This window comes from Melitaea cinxia, chromosome Z, assembly GCF_905220565.1.
Source record: "Melitaea cinxia chromosome Z, ilMelCinx1.1, whole genome shotgun sequence".
Taxonomy (NCBI): Eukaryota; Metazoa; Arthropoda; class Insecta; order Lepidoptera; family Nymphalidae; genus Melitaea; species Melitaea cinxia.
In genome coordinates, this window is record NC_059424.1 from 2,586,285 (window position 1) to 2,602,699 (window position 16,415).

Consider the following 16,415-nt stretch of genomic DNA (forward strand, 5'->3'; position numbering starts at 1 on the left):
ACTAAAACAAGTGAACGAGTAAACCAACTTTTATTATTCGGTGTTTTGGGGAATATGTGTTAAATGACGTTGTGTCGGCGCTGACGACGCGTTGGCACAACCGTCACAGCACTGGTTTGTGACTGTTGCGCTAGCGGAGGTGGGTTCGATCCTCGCACATGAAAAACATTCGTATTGGCCATACAGATGTTTGCCGTAGTCTGGGCGTTTGTGCAGTCCTTGTGGGCCTCCTCACCGTGCCTCGAAGAGCACGTTAATCCTTCAGTCGCGGTTTTTATGTACACCTGATAGCGATCGCTATTCATAGTAGGGAATATATTTTTTTTTTTTGATATCGCAGGGTAACCCATTTACGGGTGATATCCAGGATGCCCAGGCATTCCTAGACCGTATGTCGGCTTAGCACTTGGGGGTGCACTACCAACCAAAACCCCTGCGGGAGCCTTCAGCCGCTTTAATTGGAGGGTCCCGGATCTGCAGGCAACAGGATCCCTCCAGCGACAGGCTGGCCTCGGCGAAAAGACCAGACTACTCCTCCATGGAACTGTCCGGCTCACCTTTGAACAATCCCAGAAACGCCATGTCTAGCAGGACCGGGTTCCCATCCCGGCCCGACATGGGCACAGGGGCGTTACTGGAAACGCATTAAGTAGCGCCTCCTACGCACCCCCGTTCGTCGCCTGCGGACGGAGGCCTCGTCGGCGGCTCCCTCTCTCATCCGCTCGTCGTTCTCCTTCTGGGACATTACTGTCTCGCAGAAGGAGACCATCGCCTTCCAGGACTCGTCGTCGCCGAGCATCGCGGTGACAACGCTCGGCAGTGACTAGTCCCCTCCGAGGACTGTCGTCAGATCGCGACGTAGCGCCGCCCATCTCGGGATAGTAGAGAATATATCCGCCAACCTGCATTGGAGCAGCGTGGTGTATTAAGCTCTGATACGTCTCCTACATTGGGAAAGAGGCTTATGCCCAGCAGTGGGATATTACAGACTGAAGCGATGTTTTAAATAATTTCATTACATACTCGGTAACGTAAATTCAACCCATATATACTACAAGTCAATATTCAGTCCCATAATGTAAATCGAAAACTTTTACATTAAAGAGCGATATCGCTATAAAATTAACATTTCTTTTGCTGATTACAAATGTGTTTCTATTACCATTTATTGTTTCCAAATATCACAAAGTAATTATAAAGGCAATTAAAATTTAAATTAAGCAATCAAACGCTTAAATATAGCTTCTGTTATATTACTCTTAATTGGCCTGTTTTATCAATTGTGGATAAGGTTTATCATGCAAATAAGTTACGATTAAACTTTAACAGCAGGGGGTAGAATAGGACATTAGGACCTGTTTCACCTAAATTAATAAACTGCAGTTTTTAGAATCATTTTTGCAAATAGAAATATCCCCATAAATACAGTAGAATTCGATGGTGGCAAAGAATTGGTTTGTTGGTTATCATCGTCCGCCAAATAGCGTTATCGACAATTTGTGAAACAGGCCCTAAGTTTAATTACACAATAATGTTATAAAAATATTTCTTATCAATTTAATGAAAATTGACAAAACCATCTATTTAGTTTGACAATCCTCACTCGAATACAAGTAGCGTAAGGTTAAGGTTGAACGAATCTTACGGAAAAGTGTCGTCATCAAAAGAGTTAAATCTTTATCAAATCACAGTGGCCTAGTATCGCACAGAATCAACTGAGCGTTTGCAGATCTGCATGCCCTGCAGTCGTTACCCAGCGCGCAAATAAGCCGGACGTGATAAGTGTTTCATTCATAAATTAAAAAAAAGGTAAATATATACTTTATATTTAGTTTTTTGCTTTGCGAATTTTTTAATATAATTTAATTTTTCTATTATGCTCATAAGAAGTTTGTTTTTTATTTCTATAGTTTTGCCGATATAATAAGTTTTGAATTAAATACGAATTTATTTATATTTAAATAACTTATTATTGAAATAAATTCCTTTTCATTCAGTTAATTTTTATTGAAATTTAAAACTTTATAACGATACAAGTACTTTAAAAAATAACTTGTATCTTCATTTAAATAATAAACAAAAAATTATGAGATATAATTTATATTCATAATTCATATAATTTCTTATAATTTTTTTTGAAAAAAAATATGCGAATTTTAAATACACATTATATATTTTTCATAACATTTTTTATTTTATATAATTATGATTCTATTATTTTTGCGAAGTTAATCTTTGTCTTTACAGTTGTTAATTAAAATAATTTTATGGCGGTTATTACTGCTGTTAGTATTATTGTCATAACATATTGTATGTGACTTATTTTCTATTGTCAACGATTCTTTATTTAGCTAACTCGTTTACAATATATATAGCGTGACGATGCCTGTTTAAAATATTATAAATTAAATTAATATAATATTGTTCATTAAAAAGAAAATAACGGGTGATTTAAATTAGCTCAGAATACAGATCCTCAGTTCTCCTGAATGAAATGTAGAGTCACTCAACAATATTACATTCAGATTCAATAACAGATTGCTGACGGGCTTGAGCCTGGAGCAATATTATACGGTCGAATTTTGTATTAATTTGACTTTTTAGGAACTGCTGAAACTTTGAAACGTTGCAGTGTTTTGTCAAAAAAATTAAATATCCTTACATATAGTAAAAAACTTCTTGAAGTAAAACTTCCTTACGCACGTTTGACCTGGGGAGTAAGCTGGTGAATGCGTGACGAGAGCGTTACGAAAAGTGCGATCGAGTGAGGCGAACGGAGCAAGAGAGAGAGGTGCGAGTACACATTTTCTTTCTGTCATAGCCAGTTCGTATATTTCGTATATCTAAGACACAGTGCAGGCCTATTGTGCAGAAGTTTTACTTCAGTCGTGTGGTCTAAGGCACACTCTTTTTTTAATTCACACACACACACACACACATATATATATATAACATATATTTCAAAATATCTTTTAATCTATTTCGTTTTAATTGAAACTAAATAGGCTTATTCGGTTCATTTTCAATTTATGGTTAAAAGGCTTAAGGTATAGGTTATCGAGACGAGAGCAGCGTTTCTATTATTTATAACGCACTATATAAAGTTGAAATAGACTGTAATTAAATTATATTAAAAAAAGGACAATCTATAGTAACTATAAAGTATCTACAAGTGAATCAAATCAGGTTAAAATATAGCGGAGCAGGGTGAGTCAGTTCCATTACTTATTTTTTTTAGGTGCCAGCTTTAATACTTCAGTGAATTATCGAGATATTCTAATGAAATTTCAACTCTGATAAACAATTATTCGCTACTGCTGTTTATGTAATTTAATTACACGCAGATTTATTAATTAATCATCATAATCTCATATGTGACGTAAAGGCCCATGATGACTTATCGACACGGCTCGAACAAAGGTAAATTTAATTAAAAGCTAAATTTAGTTTACATATTATATCCATTAATTTAAAAAGAAATATTTAATTTTTTCATAATTTCATAAATTAGAATTATTGATGTCGGTATCTACGACCTTTGCATTCGCGACTTCGTCACGTTGTTTATCTATATATTAATACATGATGCAAAAACTTTGTACCCCTTTTTACGAAAATTGCGCGTTCGGATTAGTATGAAATTTCGTACACTTATAGTTTATATAGAGGAGTGCAGAATGCTATTTTTTTTTTATAATTATACATAAAAATGTATTAAATCAATAAAAAAAAACATTACACATACTACTATGTATTTGACACACACATGCATATTATACTATTTTGTTGATTGTCAGTCTGTAGACAAATTGAAAAACTAAAATATATTTATTTTTATAAATAAATAAATATATATTTACGACCAAACACACGTCATCTGTTCCTAAAGTAAGCAACTCAATGCTTGTGTTATAGGCAACAGCCGACTAGTATAGCTACATTTTTTTTCGATTATCATACATATAAATAATATATACACACACACACACACACACACACACATATATATATATATATATATATATTACATCTAGATTCGGGGTGGAAATCGAACCCACAACCCTCAGGGTGACTACAAACTGCGCCAACGGGCTAGTCATGTTTGTCCGCGATGGACTCCTAAACTACTTAACCGACTTTTATCAAATTTGCACACCGTATGTAGTTTGATTCAAATTGATAGATTGGCTATATTTTATTTTTATATATGTAATAATTATGATATTTAAGAAAAAAAAATTGGGGGATACGAAGTTCGTCAGGTCAGCTTGTGATTTATAAATTCTACGATAATTATGCGAAAAACAAAGTACAAAGTACGAGACAAAGTCGAAAAAGAAATGATAAACAATCAAATATTGATTTTAAAGGAAAAAATAATTGGGCTCGTTCTTTAAATTACACAAAAATAAAGTGTAAAATAAACTGTATTAATGATACCGTATTCAGGGAGTCGTAAGATAAAATGCAAACAAACTACAAAAAGGTACTTTAAAGGTCACACAATTGATGAAGTGAAGTGAATATTATTGTATACTAGTTGCTGCCCGCGACGTCGTCTGCATGAACGCTATACAGCACCAAAAATACCTACGATTATACCTTTTAAAATAACATTCATTTACCCGTTTCTATTTATATTTTATATCTACAGAAAGTGCAGTAACACAGGGAAACTGTCTTATGTAAAATTGATTTTTTTCACTTGTATCATGTCAGGTCATGCCAAGACTATCATACCTCTTCGTTTTTTCAAGCGTTCCAATTCCACCCGGTATGACTGGTGAATTACTATCAATATTTTAGGAGGATACTCGGTACATGATTCTCATTAGAATTATGTAAAAAAAAGGTACTTAATTTTTTACCAAATTCCCATACGTTTCAATTTAAATAATGAAATGTAGACACATTAATTTCCAGCCATAACGGCGGCGCGTGCGGCCTTGGCCTTGTACTGACAACTACTTATTAACCTCGCGAACATGATCAAATTTAAATTATTTATATTCAAAAAGGGGATTGATGATGATGTTTTTGAAATCTCATAGATGGCGCTGCTTTAAAATCGTCTTGATACTACTTATATTTGTTTAATTATGTTTATCGGCCTACGTTATTTATATTGCGTGATTTTTAGCGTGATTTTTGAAGCTATCTTATAGCATGGCTTTTAACAATAACAACAACAACATTCAAATATGCGTCGTTAGATTACACGTTAATACAGAATGCGTTGAAGAAATAAAGGTTCACTGCTCGTTCCCCATAGGTGATAGCGTGATAATTTGTAGCCTATATACCAGACTTCTTAATAATATTCGTGCCAAATTTGAAGTAAATCCAAGCAGTACTTTTTGAGCTTATCCCGGACATACATCAGACAAATAGACAAAAATTCTAAAAATTATATTTTTGGCTTCGGTATCGATTGTAGATCACACCCAAGTATTTTTAAAAAAAATATTCAGTGTACAGTTTTGACTTTCCTACCATTTTATTATATGTATATATAGATTATTATTATTTTTTAAATATAATTTTTGTAAATATATTATTTAAATTAATCTCCGTTTTTATTTTTATTTTGTTTTATTTCATCTGTATATATTCTTAAAATAGGTACATATTTTTTAAGTAAAAATAAAAATAGCTGCGGAAGCTATACGCTGACAAAACTGTAAATGATATTTTAGAACGATGTCTGTAGAACTAAATTCTTTCAAACTTATTTGAACTCGAATATCATTTAATTAATTATTCATTAAATATTTTACATGTAAAACACCCAAAAAAACTTGATTCTCAAACTTCGGACGCATTTTAATCATACTAAATTATAGACCACATTTAATTTTTTTTATGTCTCTTATTTATATATAAATATATATACAACACGTGCAATTATTAGTATATGATGTGAACTGTGTAAATAAAAGTTTGAGAAGCTCTGTGTTCTTTGTTTACAGTTTAGGTAAGAAATATAACGTTGTCAGGTAGATTAACTAATAGCATCTACTAAAAAGTATATAATTTTTGTTAATGTGTTTTTTGACTTTTAAACCACACGATCTTTTTATAATTTTATTAAAATACTCAGTATTTTTTTTTTGTTTCATGTATTATCAATTTTATATATATGATATATATTTAGATACGATGTTAGTATATAGATTATAATTATATTAGATTTATAGAAATGAAATAAATAAATACAGGCTTAGCTACAAACAAGTGTTTGATCAACTTATTAGCTAATTACTTTATGTACTGTAAACGATTGTTTTTCTGTAATTTAAGTTAATTTTAATATTGTTTTCCGACGTACATATAGATACATATATACATACATACATACATAGATACATGTAATTCATAGCATAGAGATATGATATAATATAAGTATATCTATTGTTTTCTAATGTTTACGCGAATTTTACTCATTTATACAACGTCTTCGAAGGAGATTTTCCATATAATTTCTTTACTATTTGATATGAATAAATAAGTAGGATCAGAACTGAAGACATTACTGTTTTATGTTTCAATATCACGTACAATATCAATCTACAGCAACCAATGTATATATAGGTACTTTTTTGTTCTTTTTGTTTACCAATTAGGAGTAAAAGAACTCTTTTTGTTCTTGTTTATTTTGTCTCATTAAAGAATTACAAACAAGATTTTCCGTTTGTTTCAAACATTTTAGTTTTTAATATTTATTTAGTAGTAGGTAGTTATGTTGAATGAGAACAATAGAACTAAATGCTTAATCAGCGGAATAGGAGAATCCACGTTGTCTCATGCTTTGGGATCATATGTTTTGGGAAAGTTTATCTAATTTATTTTTTCAATTTATATCTAGACTAGCTGTGCCCGCGACTTTGTCCACGTGGAATTTAACAAAAAAGTTACTGTTCAGTTCGCAGAGTAATAAAATAAATAAATTTTCTAAAATAAAAGTAGCACAAGTTACTCCTTATTACATCAGCTATCGCAGTGAAAGTCCCGTCAAAATCGGTCCAGCCGTTTCAGAGATTAGCCAGAACAAACAGACCGACAGACAGACAAAAATTATTTTGGTACATGTACCGTGTATACATCCATATGCAATTTAGTAATAAGCGGTTATTTTAATATTAAAAACAGACACACCAATTTTATTAATTTGTATAGATTAATACAAAATGATTGACGTATAACAAAAATAGAACATGAAATAAGTAAAGTATTCCTTTAAAAAGATCTTTGTCATCGATCTCGTCTTAGTGTTTGATGCTTTATTTTGCATTGCTTGATGCTACTGCATCTCTTTGTGCTTCTATTCTTATTCCGTCTATCATTCCTTTAATGTAGTATTCTAAGAATAAGAAATATCCTCAGTAATTGCATGTCGACATGTCTCGTGTAAATATTTTATATCATAATAAAATCAAAAATAATTTTACTCAAATATGCTTCAGAATTTCGAATCGTCATTTTACAAATTAAAAATAGAAAAATCGGCATATTTCCGAAAATATTTCCTATAAATCGATTCGTTAAGACAAATTACGCTATCCATGCTCAAATAATATGAAATTGTATTAAAGGTTGTATACACTAATTATACATTAGAAATACATTCTTTAAGCGCCTTAATCAATTTTGATGGCTCCGGCAGTACAGTCAAGGTTAACCGTGTCTCTATTTAAATATAACGTTCATGATCATGGTATTTTAAATTAAATTTACAAGTGATAGCTAAGCACGGATGAAGTGTTAATAATTTGTATTGTTTAACTAGCTGTGCTCGCGACTACGTCCGCGTGGAAGAGTGACTTTACATGTTCAGCGTGATTATTTAAATTGGTATAACTTTTTTATTTATGAACCTATTGACATTAATCAAACACTTAATGTTAAGCTAAGCTATCCACAATATATATTAGCGAAAACTACATCAAAATCGGATAGGCCGTTTCTGAGATTAGCGTGCACAAACGCACAGACAAAAATTCTGACAATCATTGTTTTGGGTACGACTTGCATTGATAAAGGTGCCAATAATATTTTTTCTCATAAATTTTAAATGTACAGACAGCGACTCGTTACATTTTTATTATATGATTATGGTAACTTTTATTGAATCTCGTATCAAATTATGGTGGTTAAGGCCACTGCTGTCTAAACTGCATTCGTATGCGGCACTTGAACTGCTGGAGGTAAACCACTTTACCTTTACTTTACAAATAAATGTTACACAATAAAACCTTTTCATTTAACAATTAACGGGCCACGTCACATAATGTATTACGAATTCGAAATATTTCTGAATCTAGCTCGTTTATGAAGAAAAAACAAAGGCTAATAATCTATAATATAAAAATGAGTCGCTGAATGTGTTGCTAAGCGCAAAACTCGAGAACGGTTGGACCGATTTCGCTAATTCTTTTTTTAAAATATTCCTTGAAGTACGAGGATGGTTATTACGGAGAGAAAAATTCTAAAAAAAAAAATTAATAAAATTAAAGAATCGACTGTTAGGCGATACGAAGTTCGCCGGGTCAGCTAGTAATAAATAAAATTTTATAAAAATATATAGTGTCCTTACATTTGACGATCCTAAAGAATATTATTTCCGTATTAAACGACCTGGGTAAATTTTAGTGATTTGTAGAATTGTTTTTGTGAAATATATATTCATTTGATTTTATGTAATGATATAATATTTGTAATCAAAGTTACACAGCATTTGCTTATTCTATACGAACTAGTCACCAAGTGGTCGAAATTCGACCATTATTAAAAACGAAATACCGAAAATTGATTAAAATAAAGAACCTTTTTTTAAAAATTTCATTTGACTACAGACATTAACAATGAACAAAAGAGTTTATATGTATATGCGTGTGTGTATCAATACATGGTAGTGTGTGTAATGCGTTTTTTATTGCTTTAATGTATTTTTATTGCTTCAATGTATTTTAAAGCATAATTTAAAAAAAAGCATTCTGCACTCCTCTATATAAACTATGAGTGTGCGAAATTCCATAGTCCTCCGTCCACGCAATTATCGTAAAAGGGGTACAAAGTTTTTGCTTCACGTATTGCCATATATGTTATTAACACCCCTTAATCCCCCTTTTATTACCTGGAAAAATAGATTTTAGCTCATTTTCAGACCTACCCGATATGCACACAATATTTCATAAAATCGTACATTTGACTGAGGTAGGGCACAGCAGGAATTTCCTGCTCAAAATATGGAGCAGCCCGACTGGGGTAGTACCTCGACCTTACAGAAGATCACAGCTAAATAATACTGTTTTCAAGCAGTATTGTGTTCCTGTTGGTGAGTAAGGTGACCAGAGCTCCTGGGGGGATTGGGGATTTGGTCATCAACACGCTTGCGATGCTTCTGGTGTTGCAGGCGTCTATAAGCTACGGTAATCGCTTACCATCAGGTGAGCCGTACGCTTGTTTGCCGACCTAGTGATATATATATAAAAAAAAAAACGGTCCAGCCGTTTCTGAGGAGTAATTTAACTAACATTGTGACACGCGAATTTTATATATTTAGAATAACTGTAATCAGACGATATAAAATCTTTTTGTAATGAAAACGTCTAGTGAAGCAAATACTAATGTACTCAGTTCTGCTAAATGCGTAACTTTTGTTTTATTTAGAATAACATTACTTATTTCTCGATAAATGAGACGCTGTTGGCGTTCCATATTTATTATTATGACATTCTTAAGGTCGAATAAAAATTATTATTAAATGTTAATTTTAAAGCATTTTATTACTTTTGTTCCGGCTCGAAGGCCTCTCTTCTCGTTATGGAGAAGGCTGATGACACGAACTAGAGGAAATACGTCTCGAAATTTCTCCCGGCGCTGGTTTCCGCGTGAGGTTTTCCTCTACCTTCTTGCATGAGATGAATTTTAAATAAAACTAAGTTTAAGTCGTCCGGAAATTGCTTACGTTATTAATTGAAGGTTTACAGCAATATAATTACTTTACCATTTTAAAAAGATAAACTTTTGTTAAATAATTCATTAAAATATCTAACAATGGTACGTGAACCTCGTTCCCAAGATAAATAAATAAATTCTTCTCTTGACTCAGCATCTAAAATTACCACTACGCTTTATATTGTAGTATAAATAAAGTATACTAAGTAAAACTAAATAGTCTAAAATTTCCTGGTTATAATTTAAATAAATACCAAAGCCTACAATACAACATAAATCCATTTGAAAATAGAATAGAATAAAGAAAAAAAAGTCAATAAGATTTTTTATACTATACTAGCTGTGCCCGCGGCTTCGCCCGCGTTGAAATCAGTGTGACACAAAGTTTTCCCGGCAAACTTCCAGTGAAACTCTCATCATAATCGGCTTAGCCGTTCCGCAAGCTTATCTCTTAAAGACCTCTCTCCATTGGTGAAACCGCATGAAAATCCGTTCCGTAGATTTTGAGGGAATCGATCGTATAACGATAAAACATAAACGTAATCGATCATACAATTTTGGGGACTTTGTTTTATAATACACTTACTGTTGCCCGCGACTACGTCCGCGCGAAGCGCGCGTAGCGTTTAACAAAATGGTTCGTTGAATTCGTCAGAATTGTGGTATGAAATAATGTAGTAATCATATAGTATTGTAGTGTAAATGTGTTTAAAATATACTGCATGCAATTTAGTTTTTAATATGGTTCTACGTAACTATATATGCCACGGAATAGTGTAACGCACTCTCCTCCGTGACTCCGTGACGACACCGGTAAATAAAAAGTATTCTAGTGACGTAAAGGTTAGATATTGTAAAAAATATATATATATTTTTACTACTTATAAGTGATCAATATAAATGTTCCTTGAACACATAGGGTTGCAACGCGGTTATTTTGTTTTAAACCGACACTGCTGTATATGTTTCGAACAAACTATCAACCCCAATTAAACCCCCTTAGCGATGGAATATCGCAAAATCCGTTCTTAGCAGATGCCTACTAATTATAATCTACCTCCTTGTCAAATTTCATCTTTGTCCATCCTGCATGAATGGACCATCCAGCAGTTTTTGAGTTCTCGTGGTGAGTGACCTTTCTCTTTTATATATATATAGATTACGATGCATTATTTGGACACCTTTTCACTATCTATAGAGCATACATTTTAAATTTCAAGTCTCTTTATTCAAAAACATAGGACTTGTATACAAACTTCCAACCCCCCTTTGATCCCCTTAGGGGTCGAGTTTCATAAAATTCGTTCCTAGCGGATGTCTACGCCTTATAAGGAACTTACCTGCCAAATTTCAAGTTTATAGCTGTTATAGTTTCGGAGATTTTGTGATAAGTAAGTCAACCTACCATCCCCCGTTTTAACCCCAAAAAGAAATGTATTTTTAAAGATACGTTACTTGGACACCTTTTCACTATCTATAGAGCATACATTTTAAATTTCAAGTCTCTAACGTCAAAAACATAGGACTTTCATACAAACTTCCCACCCCCATTTTACCCCCTTAGGGGTCCAGTTTCGTAGAATCCATTCTTAGCGGATGTTTACGCTCTGTAAGGAGCCTATCTGCCAAATTTCAAGCTTGCAAGTGTTATAGCTTCGGAGATTTCGTGATGAGTGAGTCAACCTACCATCCCCCCGTTTTAACTCCAAAAGGGAGTTGATTTTTAAAGATACGTTATTTGGACACTTTCTCACCATCTATAGAGCATACACTTTAAATTTCAAGTCCCTTACTTCAAAAACATACGACTTTCATACAAACTTCCAACCCCCGTTTTATCCCTTTAGGGATCCAGTATCGTAAGATCCGTTCTAAGCGGATGACTACACACTATAAGAAACCCACCTGCCAAATTTCAAGTTTATAGCTGTTATAGTTTCGGAGGTTTTGTGATAAGTAAGTCAACCTACCATCCCCCGTTTTAACGCCAAAAAGAAATGGATTTTTAAAGATACATTATTTGGACACCTTTTCACTATCTATAGAGCTTACATTTTAAATTTCAAGTCTGTTACTTCAAAAACATAGGACTTTCATACAAACTCACAACCCCCGTTTTACCTCCTTAGGGGTCGAGTTTCATAAAATCCATTCTTAGCGGTAGTGTACGCCCTATAAGGAGCCTACCTGCTAAATTTCAAATTTGTGAGTGTTATACTTTCGGAGATTTCGTGATCAGTGAGTCAACCTACCATCCCCCGTTTTAACCCCAAAAAGGAGTTGATTTCTAAAGATACATTATTTGGACACCTTTTCACTATCTATAGAGCTTACATTTTAAATTTCAAGTCTCTTACTTCAAAAACATAGGACTTTCATACAAACTTCCCACCCCCATTTTACCCCCTTAGGGGTCAGGTTTCGTAGAATCCATTCTTAGCGGATGTTTACGCTCTGTAAGAAGCCTATCTGCCAAATTTCAAGCTTGTAAGTGTTATAGCTTCGGAGATTTTGTGATGTGTGACTCAACCTACCATCCCCCCGTTTTAACTCCAAAAGGGAGTTGATTTCTAAAGATACATTATTTGGACACCTTTTCACCATCTATAGAGCTTACATTTTAAATTTCAAGTCTGTTACTTCAAAAACATAGGACTTTCATACAAACTCACAACCCCCGTTTTACCCCCTTAGGGGTCGAGTTTCATAAAATCCATTCTTAGCGGTAGTTTACGCCCTATAAGGAGCCTACCTGCTAAATTTCAAATTTGTGAGTGTTATACTTTCAGAGATTTCGTGATCAGTGAGTCAACCTACCATCCCCCGTTTTAACCCCAAAAAGGAGTTGATTTCTAAAGATACATTATTTGGACACCTTTTCACTATCTATAGAGCTTACATTTTAAATTTCAAGTCTCTTACTTCAAAAACATAGGACTTTCATACAAACTTTCAACCCCTATTTTACCCCCTTAGGGGTCGAGTTTCGCAAAATCCGTTCTTAGCGGATGTCTACGTCCTATAAAGAGCCTACCTGCCAAATTTCAAGTTTGTAGGTGTTATAGTTTCGGAGATTTCGTGATGAGTGAGTGACCTTTCGCTTTTATATATATTATAGGTTAATAAATTTGGGTTTATGGAGCATTGCGTATAACTTTAGTTGTCAAATAAGTATAGAAACTAATTAGGTAATCTAAACAAGATCGTAATTGGCCTATGTTTACCGAATTTACTGTATTAATCAAGATAAAAAAAATAACTATTTAAATTTTTCATTCTTATATTTTCTTGTCTGTCTTATGTCAATTATTCTTTGTTGTGAAAACTAAAAGACCTTAAAACTCCACAATAACCTCGAAAACATAGTTAAATATTTCCTTCTGTTTTCAACTGTTTGAAGACTACGGGTCAAAAAAAAATGACTTTATTTATACAAAATATTATACATATTTACAATTCACAACTTAAGAACTAAATATTTACAGATAGTTTTGGTATAAATCATGTCCGCGTGGAATTGTGCCAAGAATGCTGCCAGCATTTCCCCGTTGAATCGCTATGCCGATTCTCTGGGCAAAAAATTCACCAGCCCTCTTGTCACCAGTGGAGGCAATAAGGCGAGGTGTTATCTCATTAAAAAATTTTTTAGCACTGCTACTCCAAGGTCCAAGTGTTTCGATTGCAAACGGCACAAAGATGTAATTTGGAATTAGTGACGAATATTTGTGCCGTTTAGTCGTTTCAGCTTTTTCCGCTGCGGCTCCCGCTTTTAAGGCTGTTTCCCTGACATGAGCGGAGCAAGTATGTCAACGCAGGTTGCGTCCCACAAAAGCTCCCGTCCCCTTTCCCAGGGGACCAACGTCAATCCATCAGGTCTCTTGCCATCATTGCGACTAATTCCAGTTGGCTCGATAAGAGCAGGAACGTCGATGGTGGCAAGAGCTCTTTTTGTGGTATCGTTTAGAGAACCGTGACGGGAAAACTCACCTGAACTCTTGTTACAGGAAAGGCCGTGTAGTCCGAAAGAAAAAAAATGAATATGGTCAAAAATGAATATCGATATAATTTTATATTAAATACAAGGAATAAAATTATATCGTAATTAATAGTTATCGAATAATATTATTAATTAATTTATGTCACTAAGCAATTTGTACTATAGTTAAAAATTAAATTACATTGAAAAATCTTGACCTAATACGTAGGTTTTTATTCTATAGTTCTTCATATAATACGTAATTGTATAGTATATAGTTTAATTGATGCATTTTAACATGCTCCCCAAACGTGAGTCTACGACTAGTTATTGGGAAGACTCAAAACCACAATGTAGGATTAATAAATTAATAATAAATTAATAAATATCTACACAATACACACACGGTCGTCTGCTCCTAAAGTAAGTAATTTAATGCTTGTGTTATAGGTAACAGCCGACTGGTATAGCTACATACTTTTTTCAATAAACATACAAACATACATATGAGTAATACATATATATATTACAAACAGACTCGGGGTGGGAATCGAACCCACAACCCCCGGAGCAAAAAGCAGGGTCACTACAAACTGCCCCAACGGAATAATGTAGGATTACATAATTATTATACTCGTAGGATTTAGAAATAATAAAACTTTTTAATTTTTTTTATGCTTTAAAACAGACGAAAAAGGTCATATCTATTTTCCAAACTACTTATTACTCTAGTTTATCAATGGAGTAAAAATATCGGTAAATAAAGATTCAGAAGGAGGTTATTTAAAGTAAATATTGGACGACATTGTAAATTAGATTATTAACTAATAGAAGTTACAGACCGGCACGTTAAAAACGACTTGAATTTGACCGTGACGAATCTTGTATTAAACAAAGAATAGCGTTTTTCTTAAGAGCCGGATCTATAGACTCAGTAAACGTATACAAATGAAAATGTAATATTGATGAAAATAATGAATAAAAGGATGAAATATGATGAATGAATTCTTACTAACAATGTCTTTAAATAAATCTTTTATAAGTTGACTTGAGCGTGATGTGAGTTATGGCGTGAGTTATGGTTTCGTGTAGACAATAACCTTCTTAAAGGCTTTTTAAAAAAGTATAAGTACATGCAGTCTATTAGTAGAACGACAATCGGCATAAATGATAATATTATGTTGTTAGTTTCATTTATTATTTACAATTTTATTTTTGTCCGTATCTTTACTACGTTTGATATACATTTAGACTTGTACAGACAAGGTATATATGTAGCATACACGAGTATCTATATGATATACTAGCCGACCCGTGCCCACTTCGTTGGGCGTTAATTATTATTATATTAACCAAATAACATACTTTAAAGAACAAATTTTATAGCACTTAAATTAATAATATGTTGCTCCCGTGTATTTATTATTTTCAATTACAGAACCAAATAACATACTTTAAAGAACAAATTTTATAGCACTTAAATAAATAATATGTTGCTCCAACGTTATCTATCAAAAATCGAGAAAACGTCGTTGATAGACGAAAATAAGACTAAATTAATAACGTCGAAAGACTAATAAATTGTTTTCTTGCCGATTCTTCTCTGCAGAATCTACATTCCGAATCGGTGGTAGCTTCACTTTTACAAAAATAATAATTTATTTTTAAAGTTTTAATTTGTAAAATGACGATTCGAAAGTGCTCTTGGAGCCTTATTTGAATAAAGCTATTTTTGATTTTGATTTGATTTCTAATAGCGATAGATGGCGGTAGTTTATTTACCATTTTGATATTATATTTTAATCTTTTTCTTATTTACTGAATTTTTTGTTCAATTACAATAAAATATAGCCTATGTCACTCCTGAATAGTGTAGCTTTCTGTTAGTGAAATAATTTTCATGATCGGATCAGTATTTGCGAAGATTACCCCCTACATACAAACAAAGTTATAAACTTTACCTCTTTATAATATTAGTATAGACAAGTATACTCAAAGCGACCGAACGCGAAGCGCGAGCGATTTTTCTATAATATGTTTTGTTATTTTCCTATACAGACAGTTGTTTAGCTTAACTTCGATAAAATGATTGTATCTGTCTGTATGTAAAGGTAATTACTGTAATCACGTAGCGTTCAAACACTTAAAAAGACGATGTAGGAAAATGCGTAGTTATGAGATTGTGTAACAAACTAATAACAAGTTATTTTACTGGATATCTTCATCACGGATATTTATTATAAACTTTGAACTACAATTTGTTAAAAAATAAGGAATATAAAAAGATTAAAGTCGATTTTTATAAAATAAATTTTTTCCATTTAGTGTCACCAACTAGTATTGAATTGCACCACTGCTTTGAATTGAAAAAAAAAAATAAACTGTAAAATTCGTAGTTACGCAGTTACATAAATTCACAAACTAGACCCATTTTTTTCGTTGAATTCGTCGATTTCGTATAACATAAATTATAACATACAAA

General features: G+C 32.8%; 1 protein-coding gene across 1 annotated transcript in view; it reads left to right on the forward strand.

Moving 5' to 3' along the window:
• The first annotated feature begins 1,695 nt into the window (after positions 1–1,695).
• Positions 1,696–16,415, forward strand: part of LOC123668481 (proton-coupled amino acid transporter-like protein CG1139) — a 54,815-nt gene continuing 40,095 nt past the window's right edge. Inside the window, exon 1 of the mRNA XM_045602211.1 lies at positions 1,696–1,809. The gene's annotated coding sequence lies outside the window, so the exon portion shown is untranslated. The remainder of the gene's footprint in view (positions 1,810–16,415) is intronic.